The sequence below is a fragment of the Dermacentor albipictus genome, chromosome 2 (assembly GCF_038994185.2).
Source record: "Dermacentor albipictus isolate Rhodes 1998 colony chromosome 2, USDA_Dalb.pri_finalv2, whole genome shotgun sequence".
NCBI lineage: Eukaryota > Metazoa > Arthropoda > Arachnida > Ixodida > Ixodidae > Dermacentor > Dermacentor albipictus.
In genome coordinates this window covers 153,081,252-153,096,988 of record NC_091822.1, presented here as the reverse complement: position 1 = coordinate 153,096,988, position 15,737 = coordinate 153,081,252, and the positions used below count along the sequence as shown (strand labels likewise).

General features: G+C 49.0%; 2 pseudogenes; both read left to right on the top strand.

Moving 5' to 3' along the window:
* Window positions 1-593: 593 nt before the first annotated feature.
* Window positions 594-2,427, top strand: LOC135899887 (probable ATP-dependent RNA helicase DDX5 pseudogene; annotated as a pseudogene).
* A 4,924-nt stretch (window positions 2,428-7,351) lies between these two features.
* Window positions 7,352-9,118, top strand: LOC135899913 (probable ATP-dependent RNA helicase DDX5 pseudogene; annotated as a pseudogene).
* Window positions 9,119-15,737: the final 6,619 nt, after the last annotated feature.

Genomic DNA, 15,737 nt, shown 5'->3' with positions numbered 1-15,737 from the left:
CGTGGGTATCTTGTCATAAAAATTCGGTGGTGGTAGCGCACTCATAGTAACCTTTAGACGCCCCTTTTAGACGATGAAATGTTGCTTTTAGCTTTCGGATACCATGTGTGTGCGCTGTAATACATTTCTTGGCTGTATCTGTAGCTCGCGCTTCCTATTACCACGCACGCTCCGTTGGCCACAGATCTTTCAGCTTTGTTGCCCCCCTGCGTATTAAGCATATCACGTAGGACGTTTGATCTCATTCTCAAGAAATGAAGTGTTTGCTGTGACGGTTTAGCTCATCCACTGATTCTTACCTACTAGAGAACATCATGCTAGATTTTATTCATGTAAATCACGACATTTTCATTTCAACCAGCATCCCACGGCATGAGAGGGCGGGTGGTTCTCGGACCCTTTAACAGAATCATTCAGCGTGAAATGGGCTCTGCTGTGAATTTTCTTCCTTTATTTCTTTAATCAAGCAATTAATGTCTGTTCCGATAACGTCTTTTGTTTTCCCGACCTCATTATTTTTGTTTTTCAAGATTTAGATTTAGATGTAAATTCTTGGTCTATTGTTACTACTCAGTGGGTATGCGCCGCAGTCTATGACGTCATCATCATCAACACCAACGCTCCAACAACGACCGCCGGGCCCGTACGCCGCCGACACCGAAATCATAGAAGACATCCTGTTGAAGGCGGGGAACGAAATGATGTGGTTCTGGCCACCACCACCGCGTCTAGCGAGACCCCAAGGAGACTTTCTTAACAATAGGCTTTATCGACCGCTTAATTCAGCCAATAACTACCGGAACAGCCAGGTTGGGTGGTTTTTACGCAAGCCTGACTGGACAAAGATCAGGCTGCAGCCGTTGGAGAAGAACCTGTACGAGGAACACCCGGCCACGACAAGCCGGTCGATGGCCAAAGTGAACGCCTACAGAAATGTCAACGGTATATCGGTGAGAGGTAACAACGTACCGAAGCCCATCCTTGCTCTGGACGAGTCCAACTTCCCGGACTTCATCGTGAAGAGCATCGAGGCCTCACGCGACCACGCTTCGCCCACGTCCATCGAGGCACACTGCTGGCCCATCGCTCTGACGTGCAGGAACTTTCTGGGCATCGCGGAGACGGGATCACACAAGGCGCTCGCCTACCTCGTGCCGGCAGTCATCCACGTCAGCCGGCAGCCGCCCCTGCAACAGGGAGACGGACCCATCGCCGTCGTGTTGGCTCCGACACGAGTGCTGGCCAAGCAGATTCACAACGTAGCCTTAGAATTGTGTGAGTTCGCCGCATTGCGAAGCGTGTGCGCCTCGAGCGGGGAGCCCAAGGAAGGTCAGTACGAGGAGCTGAAGAAGGGGTGCCACATCTGCGTCACCACGCCTAGGCGCCTCATCGACTTGCTCGAGGAAGGCAAGCTGAATCTGCACCGCTGCACGTACCTTGTGTTGGACGAGGTAGACCGCATGCTGGCAATTGGTTTCAAACCCCATGTCCTCAAGGTTGCCGAGCTCTGCCGTCCGGACCACCAGACGATAATGTGGGTCACATCCTGGCAAAACGAGCTCAGGCCCTTTGTTGACGATCTGCTCTACGACTACATAGAAATCGAGTTCGGAATGACACAGCTGCCCGCTGAAAACTGCGTGGGAATGACCGTCGACGTGTGCCAAGAGGCAGAGAAGGATACGAAGCTAGCCCAGCTCTTGGACGACGTGCTAAAGGAGAAGTCAAACAAAGCTGTTGTCTTCACCGACACGAAGAGGAAGGCAGATGAGCTTGCGTGGAAACTGCGACTCCGTGGTTGGTCCGCCATTGGCCTTCACGGCATGAAGACGAAAAAGGAACGTGACTGGATCGTTTCCATGTTCCGCACTGGTGCGTCAAGCGTGCTCGTGACGACGGACAAGGTCGCGCACGACTTGCTCCTCGAGAACGTGTGCTTGGTGGCGAACTACGACTGCCCGGACTGCTCGGAGCTCTACGCGCATAGGTCGAGCCACCTCGCGCGCTCAGGTGGACGAGCCGTGGTTCACACATTCGTCATTCCGACCCAGCAGCTGTATGCTGCAAAACTGATAGCAATTCTGGAGGAGGCCAAGCAGCCCGTTAAACAAGAGCTGTACGATATGGCAAAGAAAGCTCGTGCTAAATAATGACGCGTTTAACGCCGGCGGTCGACGAAGTGCCCGGGGTGACGGCGGCGCAAGGAAGGAACTCGGTGTCATGAAGAAAGCTTTTAAAATTGTTTGCCTTTGCTCAACTGGCGCAAGAGGCAGCAGCCTGTTTACTTAGTCTATGCGAAGTGAAAATTATATAACTGCATATAAACTTCAGTCTTTTAGTTTTAAGTGTAATTTTTATTATATCTAATAATAGAAAGATTGTGCACTAATATGAATAACAAAATTTAAATAAAAAACTTGCGCTGAAGTCGGTTGGAGTTTTCTCACAAAATAATTTATCGGGCCAGGGGAGTTCTAGCACGCTTGCTAAACGCGCTAAAGGAAGGAACCCAAACCCCAAAGGAACCCAAAGGAAGGAACTGCTGGTGGAGTCTAATGTTATATTTATATTGTTTATGCCACATGTTCTATAGTGTTCAGTATTATGAGTATTATGAAAGGTGGCGCAGACCCAGTGATACATACCGAGTGACCAAAGTTGGCATCAAAAGGTTAATTGAAGAGCAGCAAAGATCCAATGGCAAATGCCATTGGGTCATTGGGAGGAGCTCCTCAGAACGCCGGATGAAAAACGAGAAAAAGCCCTCGTTGCCTGGGCCCAAAGGGTCGCTCCTCGTGAGGGGCCATCCTAGGACTCGGGCCTGTCAGATAACTGAGCAGAATCTCAATAAAGTTGTTACCACCACCACCACCCAATGGCAAATACCCAGTGATTTTAATTGCCGTGGATATGGTTATGAGGATTTGGGGAATTCGACGAGCCATCGCGCGGGCGCATTGAACAGCAGACCATACTCAGTGTCACACACCCAGGGACCCTCGTTCGTTGGATAGTGGATTTTCAATCCAGATCCGTCAGCCCAGCAGCCCGTTGCTGACTTTGCAACAAATTCCAGGAAGGTTTTTAAACATTTAGCAGCGTGTCAATAGTAACGTAGCTGCGAGTAGCCTGTCAACAGACATCAAAAACATCAGAGACTTAGGGCCAACACGCACTTACGAATGTCAAGTTTAGTTGATGCAAAATTACTTGCGCATATCACTCAATTACGTTTACAGATATGTTCACGGGAAGTAACCAAATAGTCCTGGAATGCAGTCCCACACGTGCATCCAGCCGCTGCAGTAAGGCTCAGTGAAGCTCTGGTATTTCTTAACGTGTGAGCGTTAAGGGCCCCATATTGCAGAAAAACCGGTGTCGGCGTCGGCGGAGTTGTCCGTGAGCAAAAATTTCCGTACATAATTAGGTATACGTACATACCATGCCTTGATATATTGCGTGCGGTATATGCGGGTTATATTGCAACACCATTCTATCACTGAAGTTGCTCATATCCTGTCTTAGACTCTTGCCAGTGTTATTCCTCGGAATTTTGAGACTGACAGCCCAGAAACAAATGTCATGTAACAAAACACCAACAGCGCATGCTTGTTATGTGAAATCTTCTCAGACTTAAATATTAAAAGTGCGAAGCATTAACGTAAACCTGTAAATGTTGTAATTTTTTTGGAGGGGCTGTGCACTACGTCCGGGATCGTCCCACGCAAGAGTCCGCGTTTCTACCAGAAAGCTCCCCTTCGTAGATTGCTTTGGCCTTTCGTAGCCATAGCAGAATTTTGACTCGTTGGTGCCTGGAACCCTTGCGCAGCCTGCTGCTTTAATGCCGCCTAATACGATGGTTGTTTTGTTTTTGTTCAGTTGCTGTAAACTGGCAATTATTCTCTGGTCTCACTGCATCGAAATTTTGAAGGGGCTCTCTGTATGTCGTGGTTACTTCCAATGGATTATTGTTTGCGTAGCATAGATGTGGCCTTGTTATCTTGATATTCCGAGAAAGAAGCCGTATCATTAACCACACAATTCGGACGTTTAGGCTGTGTCACAGACTTTCATTCAGCATGCTGATGGTTCTGACGGCAAAGTTTACATCGACGTGTCCCACGGCAGTTTTTTTATCCAAACCTTTGACAGTTAGAGCACCTCAAGGCAGGACCATGGTATTCTTCCACCGGGTGGCTGGTGAAGCCCAAGTGGACTCTCTCAGCCATTGGCTTATCATCTCTGAAGTGAACGATTACACTATGCAAAGAGAGCGATTCAACTGTACCATCATCCAGACGGTAGTATCTTGCTTGTCGGAGGACTGATATTACATCAAAATCTTTCAGAAAATTGATCAGTTGCCCTTCAGTGTACTGAAGCGGCTCGTGACGAATCTTTGCGACATTTCATGTGTAGGAAGCAGGTATGCAGCGCCTAACGCTTAGTCCTGCGACTTCGTGCAGTAAAATAAGGTTTTTTGGAAATGCCACTGAGGAAATACTCAAAGATTGCCGTCTCTGTTTACTCTAAACGTTTGAACTTTTTCCTTTGCCACCGAGACAATTTTTCTTGCAGCATGATTTGGATTAATAATAATATTTGGGGTTTTACGTGCCAAAACCACTTTCTGATTATGAGGCACGCCGTAGTGGAGGACTCCGGAAATTTGGACCACCTGGGGTTCTTTAACGTGCGCCTAAATCTAAGCACACGGGTGTTTTCGCATTTCGGATGATTTGGATTCACTTGCCAAAAGTTGTTTCCTTCTTCTGATGGCTGGAACACCGCCGGGATTCGTTCACTTGTTTTCGTTTTGTAGGTGACGAATTTTAAAGGTTCTTCGTTACAGTCAATTGCTTCATCATCGCTTAGGCCATAGTTTGAATTACTGTCGTTTTCCTGATTGGGTGTTTCATCAAAACGAGGTCGCTTGCTCTCATCTTCGCTGGGTTCCACCTTGGTCACCGGAGCATTGATGTTCAATGACTTGCCGTGCCGGATTGATGATCTCATGTACACGGTGTGTGCTGGTAGAATCTTGGACGCGTTCCTGCGGTGCACCCATGTTTCTCAAGATAAGCTTGCGGTCATATAGGGCTTGTGTCGCCGTTCTCGGCTGCCGACCTCCGTATCGGCTGGAGACACTGCGAGGGAAAAGGCAAAGATGGCTTCGTACCTGGCTCCAATATGCTCGCAGGTCGCTAAACCTCTTTTCCCTGAATTCCAGAGCAATGAAGTCCACGCACAATTTAAATAAACTAGTTAAAACTGAAGTAAAAAGCGAACAGAATGGAACAGGGCCACCACCTCGGAGCACGTCTTCTTCTTCCTCCAGTATTTATTTGATTTTAATGTTTATGTATTTTAGTGTTTCATGTTACAACTTGTGATGTTTTATTTGCAACGCAACTTTCTTGATGTGTACGGCACACAAGTTCTTCAGCAGTCCTTCATTTTTTTTTTCTTAAACAACTCGTGATTTTTTTTCGCACACATGCAAGTATTTGGCGTTATAGAAAAGCTAGTCATACAGCAAGCGCGTTTTTTCTCCCAAGAGTTTGTTTGCAACCAGGCTCTATAGTTGTCGTGCGGCTATTCGAAAAGTCTTTTTTGATCAAGATTGATCCGGTGTCCCTGATTGTTCTTCTGATAGCCTTCTTTGCCCTAGTCACTACAGGAAGCACGCCCCCTCCCCCTGCAAAAATTTCTGCGAACCCCTTTGGTTTGCGGTAGCAACTCCGCGCACTCTCGCATTGCGTGGCCAGAGCAGTCATGTCCCATTGTCCCAAATGGCGCATTCTTGCAGAGGAAATTACGCTATTTCAGGTTTCTTCTTTCATTTTTCTTTTTGAGGGGTTTGGTAACGCAGGCGCTTCTATTCTTTATTGATATACGATGTATGTAATGTTTTCACGTTATTTCATTTCATTCCACGGGGATTTATATGACGTAAGAATTCGCTGTAATAAATAGGAGTACAGAAAAGTGATTACAATGGAAGCAAATAAGCACGTTGCTTGTCACACTTTCTACGACACGCATTGCAATGGACAAAACAAATGCATGAAGGGGACACCATGACTAAGAATTGTGTATTGCGGATCCCGTCATTACATACATGATTTGGGAGGAAGGTGTGAGTTGCGCAGTTACTAAATAGCGTGAATAAACACAAAATAGACGCGACACTTGCAGTAACACTGGCCGCGAGGCTCCTGTTTCATCTTTATATAAAGACAAGGAAGCCCACCGGGGAATAATTACCACGAAATCACTTAAGCCTAACGAATATTAGCATAATTACGCTCCCAAGAGTAATTTACGGTAAAATAGTTGTCTCATGAATAATCTTTAGGGTGCTTGTGATTAAACAAGCCTAAATAATATTTAATTAATTAAGAAAACTGAGTCCTAATACCACTAGTTAAGTGTAAATAGTAAAGTAAGCATTTCAAAGTTTACCTAATCAATTATGCAAACGTCGCCATCATACGACCGGGCGCGTTCGCATACGCCAGAAACGTATGCCTGCAAAATGGACAAAGGGAAAGTATGCTGTCGCACTCCATGATGTGCCACTAGCAAGTTCTTGCTGTAATTTTTTTGATGTATTAGGATGCATGTTTGTAGAACAGAACGCTAATCCCTGCTAATTCATGCGGAGCCACCATCGGAATTATGCGCTTAGCGTGGATTGTGCTTGCGGTCGATCGTCTGCTAGGTAGCCGTGTGTATACGCGAACGGCGTCGGTATCATGCGATATCAGTTAAGTGGTGGGAGTGCACTCATAGTAACCTTTAGAGGCCCTTTTTGACGATGAACTGTAGCTTTTAGCTTTCGGGTACCATGTCTGCACTGTAATACACTGCTTTTCTCTGTCTGCAGCTCGCATTGCCTGTTGCCGCGCCCGCTCCGTTCAGCTTTGTTGCCCCCCAGCGCATTAAGCATATATCACGTAGGACGTTTGATCTGAGACTCAAAAATGAAGTATTTGCTGTGATGGTTTAACTCACCCACGTATTCTTGCTTACTAACGAAAAGCACGCCCGATTTTACCAATATAAATCTCGGGGTTTTCACTTATACGAGCATCACACAGCATGACAATGGAGGTTCTCCTCATTTTAACGCCCACATTGAATGTGAAATGGGCTCTGCCGTAATTTTTCTTTCTTTATTTTTCTTTATCAAGCATTTACGGTCTGTTCCAATAACGTATTTTGCTTTGGCGACCTCATTGTTTTTGGTTTTTCAAGATTTAGATGCACACGTAATTTCTTGGTAAATTGTTACCACTCGGTGGGTATGCGCCGCAGTCTATGACATCATAATCACCATCAACAAAAACAACGCTCCTAGAACGACCGCCGGGCCCGTGCGCCGCCGATGCCGAAAGCGCAGAAGACATCCTGTTGAAGGCGGAGAAGGAAAGGATGTTCTTCCATATACCACGGCACGTAGAGAGATCCCGAGGAGACTTTCCCGGCAATAAGCTTCGTGATTTCTTTAATGGAGCGAATGCCTACCGGGACAGCCAGGCTGAATGGTTCCTTCGCAAGCCTGACTGGACAAAGATCCGGCTGCAGCCGTTCGAGAAGAACCTGTACGAGGAACACCCGGCCACGACAAGCCGGTCGATGGCCAAAGTGCACGCCTACAGAAATGTCAACGGCATATCGGTGAGCGGGAAGAACATTCCGAAGCCCATCCTTGCTGTGGAAGAGTCCAACTTCCCCGACTTCATCGTCAAGAGCGTCGTAAATTCACGTGACCACACATCGCCCACGTGTATCGAGGCACACTGCTGGCCCATTGCACTCAGGTGCAGAAACTTTCTGGGCATCGCGGAGACGGGATCACACAAGACGCTCGCTTACCTCGTGCCGGCAGTCATCCACGTCAGCCGGCAGCCGCCCCTGCAACAGGGAGATGGGCCCATCGCTGTCGTGCTGGCTCCGACACGAGAGCTGGCCAAGCAGATTCACAACGTAGCCTTAGAAGTGGGTGAGCACGCTGGATTGCGCAGCGTCTGCACCTCGAGCGGGGAGCCCAAGGAAGGTCAGTACGAGGAGCTGAAGAAGGGCTGCCACATCTGCGTGACCACGCCTAGGCGCCTCATCGACTTCCTCGAGGAAGGCACGGTGAATCTGCACCGCTGCACGTACCTCGTGCTGGACGAGGTAGACCGCATGCTGGCAATTGGTTTCAATCGACATGTCCTCAAGATTGCCGAGCTCTGCCGGCCGGACCACCAGACTATAATGTGGGTCACATCCTGGCAAAACGAGCTCAGGCCTCTTGTCGAGGACCTGCTCGACGACTACATCGAAATAGAGTTCGGGAGGGCACAGCTACCCGCTGAAGATAGCGTGGAGATGACTGTCGACCTTTGCCGGGAAGAAGAGAAGGAAGCTAAGCTAGCCCAGCTCTTCGACGACGTGCTCAAGGGGAAGTCAAATAAAGCCGTTGTTTTTACCCACACGAAGAGGAAGGCAGACGAGCTTGCGTGGAAACTGCGACTCCGTGGCTGGTCCGCCATTGGCCTTCACGGCATGAAGACGAAAAAGGAGCGCGACTGGATCCTTTCCATGTTCCGGACTGGTACGTCAAGCGTGCTTGTGACGACGGACAAGGTTGTCCAGGACATGCTCCTCGAGAACGTGTGCTTGGTGGTGAACTACGACTGCCCGGACGGCTCGGAGCTCTACGCGCGCAGGTCGCGCCACGTCGCGCGCTCAGGTGAACCAGGCGTGGTTCACACGTTCGTTATTCCGAGCCAGCAGCTGCATTCCGCAAGACTGATAGGAATTCTGCAGGAGGCCAAGCAGCCCGTTAAACCAGAGCTTTACGATATGGCAAAGAAAGATCGTTGTAAACAATGACGCGTTTGACACCGGCGGTCGGCGAGGTGCCCGGGTTGACGGCGGCCCAAGGAAGGGACTCGGTATCTTGAAGAACCCTCTTAAAATTCCCGCCTCTGCAGAACTGATGGAAGAATCAGCCGTCTATTCATTTAACTTGATGCCAATTGAAACTTATATTTTATCAGTTTGTAACTTGTTAATAATGAATATTTGGGCAAGAAATGAAATAAAATTTAAATTTACCATCAAGTCCGAACTAGGTTGGAGTTTCCCCACAAAATAATTTATTGGGACATTGGAGTGTACGTGCTAATCGTGGTAGGAAAAAAAAAACATGCGCAATCACACGCCAGTGCTGCCCGGAATACCTAGTTAAATATTATTTCTGCAATCGTTTCATTGACACTTAAGTATTTCGAAAATTACCTTCTCCTTCCTTTGATCCCATGAAATCCCCTTCACTTTTCATATATATAGACGTCATGCAGGCTATAATAATGACACCTTGTTACTGCAAATCGGTTTTATTGTGAAATATTAATTACTTTTTGTTCCTCGTGAAACGGTGCAACCGACTCGGGGGATCGGCCATGAATACGGTGGTGAAAAGACTCATGATTTTTCTTGAGGAAAATAAGGGCAAATGAAATAAGTATCTTTCATATGTGAATTTTAAATCTCTACTGTTACTGCTATGATGGCTCAAATATGCGTTATAGTAAAATTTACATGACCATCAGAATAAAAAGAACAATTTAAGCATAAAATTTTTTTTCCTCTTGCAGAAAGTTGCAGAGGTCTTCACAGGCGTTCCTGTGACTATGGTCCAGCACGGTAAACCCAAATTAACAAATTAACGGAGGATTCAAATTCAACTCAACTTTTCGGAAGGATTCTTCTGAAAATATTTTTCTTTGAATAATCAACCGTGGACGTGTTTAAACGGAAGGCTGCAGAGGTTCTCTCTCATTGCGTAAAGTACGCAAAGGTCATATAACCAGACCAGACCTGTGAAGGTGAAAGTTCAAGGGGCCGACTCGGCATCGGGGTCTCGTAATCGGTACTTCAAGTTGTCTAGTGGAGCGTCATTTTTAGTTTGAAGGAAAGTTGAGATGCGAGAAATATGATGTTGATAACGATGATATGGCGAAGTTATCTGTAGTAGGATAATTCCCGAATCATGCCGCAGGGATGAAAGCCGACGTCGGTAAAATGTGAATTACAGGACCACAGTGCATATACATATTCATTTAACGCTAAACCTCTGTGGCTTGGCAACTACTCTAAACGAACGAATCGTAAACGTCATGGGACGAGAGAATAGACTGCTCTTAATGGATTTGACAAGTTGAACGTGGTTAGCAAAGAGACAGACAATTGGTTAGAATTACGGCTGATGACAAAGATTGCTGTAATTTGCATAAAGCTCAAAACAAATGCCAATAATTCAACTGGAAGGCAGGCGTCAATTCAGGTAGTCAAATGAAAAAATTCCGTTTTTTCGGACTGCCTAGGGCCGCGAAAACGTCCGAAAAGTCGGGCAGTCCGAATAAATGAATGGATGTCTTTTACTGCCTTTAAGGGCTCAAATCGCCACAGGCACGTCCGAGAAAGCTAAGAAGACCTACCAGTACATTTATTAGGGATATCGGTGCTCGTACTGCGACAGGAGACGGTGGGGGCACGCGTGTATAATGAAGAAATACGTACTGTGCCCCGGGACAACTGCCCTCTTGCTTGTATTGCGGCGAAGCTTGTTAAGCTTCGCCGCAATACTCCGCGTATGCTTGACCGCATAACAAATCTGTATTGAGGCGAGGCTGACTTCTGGAGACCGGTATTTTTCAACGCGTCGTGCGGTCCGAGCTTCGAAGCCAATCGCGAAGATTACAAAAGCGGAGTCGGTGCCATTGCTGACGGCGGTGAATTTTCCCAATGAAAAAACACGGCACCGAATGGCTAGAAGTTTAATAGCGAAAGTCGAAGCAGCTTGGCCTAGCGCTGCTGCGGGGGGGGAGGTAGCTAATGCTGACAGCGGATCTGCGTGCGGGAATGTCGGTTCGAGGCGGCGAGATAATCAGAATGACGACGGTGGTGGCTTTGATTAATGCCGTTTCGGACCTGCGGTCACGGCGAAAAATCCGGAAAACCGGACAGCGAAGGCTTCTTGCGTCCGAAACTTCAGATGTTCTTATACATTGACTCTATGGAGTGCATGGCGGTGCCGCGAAGCCGTCCGAATTACCGGGCATGTACCGAAATTCGGGCGTCCGGAAAATCGGTTGTTGACTGTACACTGGCAACTCCTCCAGCCGATGACACGGCGTCAAAGACAATTCGTTATGACTCCTCTGTTACTTTAGCCAGCATTAGCGCGAAGTTAGTTCATTTTTACTAAAATTGCAGCTAATTTTCCCTGATAGAAAAACAAATTCCCTGAGCCTTCCCTGAGTGTTTCCAGACTATTCAGCATTCCTAAAAAATCCCGGTTTTCCCGGTTTCCAGGTTGGTAGACACCCTGTATCTAGGTGTGTAAGGTGCTCTTTCCAATACCATTCAGGTATTGGTAGGGCAAAGGTGTAGCATTGCTAGAAAATTATTATGAAATTCAGTTTTAGTGACTGGAGCAGAGGAGTTCAGTTAGACTACCTCGCATAGCTGAAGGTTTAATGGGCCCTATAGTTTTTGTACTAAAAAACTTCAGGGCAACATAATCGACATCATTGATCGTTTCATCATCAATGCAGGTATGGTGCTACGGGGGTATGAGCCATTTCTTCCGCGGGTATGAACCATTGATGACCACAGTTTTCGATATGCTGTTCTCTATGCTGTATGCGTGAATTAAAAGAATGTAAGGACTGTTCGCTTCACTTTGCTGAGTGCTTGTAGCCTCCGCCTTACGGGACTATGAGCCATTGCACCTTTTGCTTGCTTGCGGGGCTATGAGCCGTTGCAGATGATGATAGTTTTGCGCTTGCACACACGAAAATTCCACGGAACCCTAACCATAAACAGCTTCATTGTAATAATAATAATAATAATAATAATAATAATAATAATAATAATAATAATAATAATAATAATAATAATGTTGAGCCGCCGAGGTGTCGAGGAAGCGTGCTCTTCTCGGGCTCCTGAGGCCCGTTTTTGATTCCACCCAGACCGAATGATAATAGTAGTAATAATAATAATTTTAGCGATAACATGGTGCTATAGACAGCTCGCAAGGCTAAACAAAAGTCTCAGTTTCGCCCGAGAGGCTCGGTTGCGATAGCAAATTAGTAGGTCGCTATACGAAGTAACGACAGTAGTTTTATCGGTCGCATAAACTTCTAACCTTTCGCTTACTAACTGAATTAACTAGCGTGGTGCCACGCGCGCACAAGTAAACGTGAACACATCGTGCTCGATGACCGCGGAAACTCGCTGTGAGGGCGCTAGATGGTGTATCTCTCGCTTCAACCCGAACAAAACGTCGAAAGCACAGCACATACGAAGCTACCGGCACTAAGCGGACTCTGCAAACCGCAGATCGCTTTGAAGGGGAGGCTCGCACGAGTGCGCACTTTCGGCACGTCGCAGATCGATTTCAAGATAGGGCGACCGCACGGCAGCGCCGTTAGCACCCCCTCCCCCCCCCCCCCTAATCCTTCTCCTCACCCCCATGCATCGCGCGTGACAGAATAGAGAGCTTTAGTTTAGGGGACGCAAGCGGCTTGCGTACGCAAGAACTAAAGGCGACGGTACTGCGCATGCGCAGACTGTTGTGCGCATTCGCAGTGCCGTGGCCCCTAGTTCTTGCGTATGCAAGCCGCTTGCGTCCCCTAAACTAAAGCTCTCTACTAAGGCGCGCTCCCGCACAGCATTTCCCGCTCGCGCACGCGCACGCAAGATTGAGACGCATTCGCCGACTCATCCTCGCAAGCTTTCACTCACACGCCCAGAATATGGCGCGCGGCGGCGATCTTGTCGCCCTCGGACTTTATACGAAACCTTACGGCGACGGCGACGGGAGAAATGCGCTTGCAGTGTCCATATAATTGCTATTGCAACAAAGAACTGAGGCCCGTACGCTAGAGCATCTGATAGCGAGCCATCTAGAGCAAAGGGGACGCTCATAACATCCGTCTATCCGAATTACTGTATGGGCTCCCCGTCACGCGTTGGAGCAGAATAACCACCTGCGGCCAATGACGTGCTCCCGCCTCTCACGGCGCCGCCAGTCAGGGCAGGCGCGCACCGCGACAGCTGCAGCCAACAGGACGATGCGCTAGGCCGCAGTTGCGGCCGGCTGGGCGAAGCAGCGTGCGCGGTTCTCACAGATCGTTTAGCAGCGCGTCGGAAGTTCAGCACAAGGCGTGTGGCAATTCTACGGAGGCGGGCTATGGATGAGGCGGCGCGTCTATCAGGGTTGGTCGACGCGGAGCGCCGGGCCCGACGGAACGCACAACTACGGCTGAAACGACAGCGTGAGCGTGCGTCGACTTGTAGCTAAGCGAGAGAAGTTGGAAGCAGACAGGTTGAAAAAAAAATGTCGTGAACGTGCAAATGGAACTCCTGCGTAGAGGAAGAGCTATGAGGAGTCGACGGGCGGAGGAGACTGCTGAAGAGTACGCCGCGTACCAGGTCAATTACGTTCACTGAAGAGTGGCACACACTTATACTGACACATACCCAATAACCCAAGTTGGCATCGACGAGGTTCACTGGCGACTAGCACCGACCGAGTGGCACATATTCATGGTAGGCCAAGGCAAACTATGCAAAACTAGGGTTAGCGGGGCTAGAGCACAAAGCCCGAGGCATAGCATAAAAAATCAATTCAGAACGACCTCCCCGCATACCTCCGCCAAATCATGGCGTCTCTCGATGAGTACCAGATCGAGGTTTACTTTAAAGACGTTATATAAATGTAATTTATTTTTTAAAATTACGCTGTGCCTGTACCCTCTGCTAATGAGGTATTCCCACCAGTGCTATAGTGCATTTTAGAGTGCGTTTATCAAGGATACGCATCCGGTGGTGAGACGGCTTGTCATATCTCTTGGGCGGAACGCGAACATCCGCTTTCCGGACTGTTTTCTCTCAGACTTTCGCGAGCGTCTTTCCCTTTCACTCAATGCCATTGGGGTTTGTTACTCCGTCGCAACCAAGGCTTTGTTGCCTGGACATATGCACGAGCGCTTTGCCTTCCTTTAGGCGGACGCATTAGGGCAAGGAGTCAGTTTCAGACTAGTCGACCGTTATTCGATCAAAACTTAATTTGCACATATTCGGCGGAAAAAAGGTTACCAGAGAATTCTAAGGTAAAACTTCCCGGTATATGGCTGGCATCTTTGATAAGCCATCGCGCAACTAAACGAAACAACGAAAGAGAAGACAATTTATCAGGCTTCTGCGATTCATCTGACACTGAGCTCAGTTACAACGGCCGTATGTCTTCCAGTGCACTACATCGAGATCCGGATGCTCTTACAGTGTACACCGCCATGATGATGACGACGATGAAAGTGAAGACTGTTGGGGGCGCTAACACAAGCGCCTGCGGTTGTGACGCGTAGACGACCCTGCGCTTGTGTCGTCTGTTCCTCTTTAAAGCGAAGCTTTCTTTGCCTCTTCCTTCGACTTTCCCACTGCTGCTGCTGCTGCTGCTGCTGCTGCTGCTGCTGCTGCTGCTGCTGCTGCTGCTGCTGCTGCTGCTGCTGCTGCTGCTGCTGCTGCTGCTGCTGCTGCTGCTGCTGCTGCTGCTGCTGCTGCTGCTGCTGCTGCTGCTGCTGCTGCTGCTGCTGCTGCTGCTGCTGCTGCTGCTGCTGCTGCTGCTGCTGCTGCTGCTGCTGCTGCTGCTGCTGCTGCTGCTGCTGCTGCTGCTGCTGCTGCTGCTGCTGCTGCTGCTGCTGCTGCTGCTGCTGCTGCTGCTGCTGCTGCTGCTGCTGCTGCTGCTGCTGCTGCTGCTGCTGCTGCTGCTGCTGCTGCTGCTGCTGCTGCTGCTGCTGCTGCTGCTGCTGCTGCTGCTGCTGCTGCTGCTGCTGCTGCTGCTGCTGCTGCTGCTGCTGCTGCTGCTGCTGCTGCTGCTGCTGCTGCTGCTGCTGCTGCTGCTGCTGCTGCTGCTGCTGCTGCTGCTGCTGCTGCTGCTGCTGCTGCTGCTGCTGCTGCTGCTGCTGCTGCTGCTGCTGCTGCTGCTGCTGCTGCTGCTGCTGCTGCTGCTGCTGCTGCTGCTGCTGCTGCTGCTGCTGCTGCTGCTGCTGCTGCTGCTGCTGCTGCTGCTGCTGCTGCTGCTGCTGCTGCTGCTGCTGCTGCTGCTGCTGCTGCTGCTGCTGCTGCTGCTGCTGCTGCTGCTGCTGCTGCTGCTGCTGCTGCTGCTGCTGCTGCTGCTGCTGCTGCTGCTGCTGCTGCTGCTGCTGCTGCTGTAGCTGCTGCTGTCTGGCACACCGCGTCGGGTGGCGGTTGAGAGCGTGTACGCACATGGAAGGAGCAGAGAAGAAAGGAGACACGAGAAACTTGGTTGGACCGCACCGAGGAGTCGAATGTGCACACATGTCCTCTGGATCTTCCTCGGCGTCGCCAATTAGCCTCTTGACAGGTGTAATTATCCGTGACCGCCCCCCCCTCCCCGTGCGCAATAGCAGTGCAGACATTACAGCGCGTACCTTTATACCAACGTGCAAGTACAGAGGGAAGCTAGTTCCCACACAAGGGGGATAGAGAAAAGGTGACGTGAGAACGGAAGGAAATGCTACCACTGTAAACACGACAGCTGTTGCGAGCAAAGGGAATAAATTGAAGCTCAAGGCACGGCACCGTGCGTTTCTGTTATTTCTGAAAAATGAACACCATGCAAATTTATCAGACAACTTACGCAGAACTTT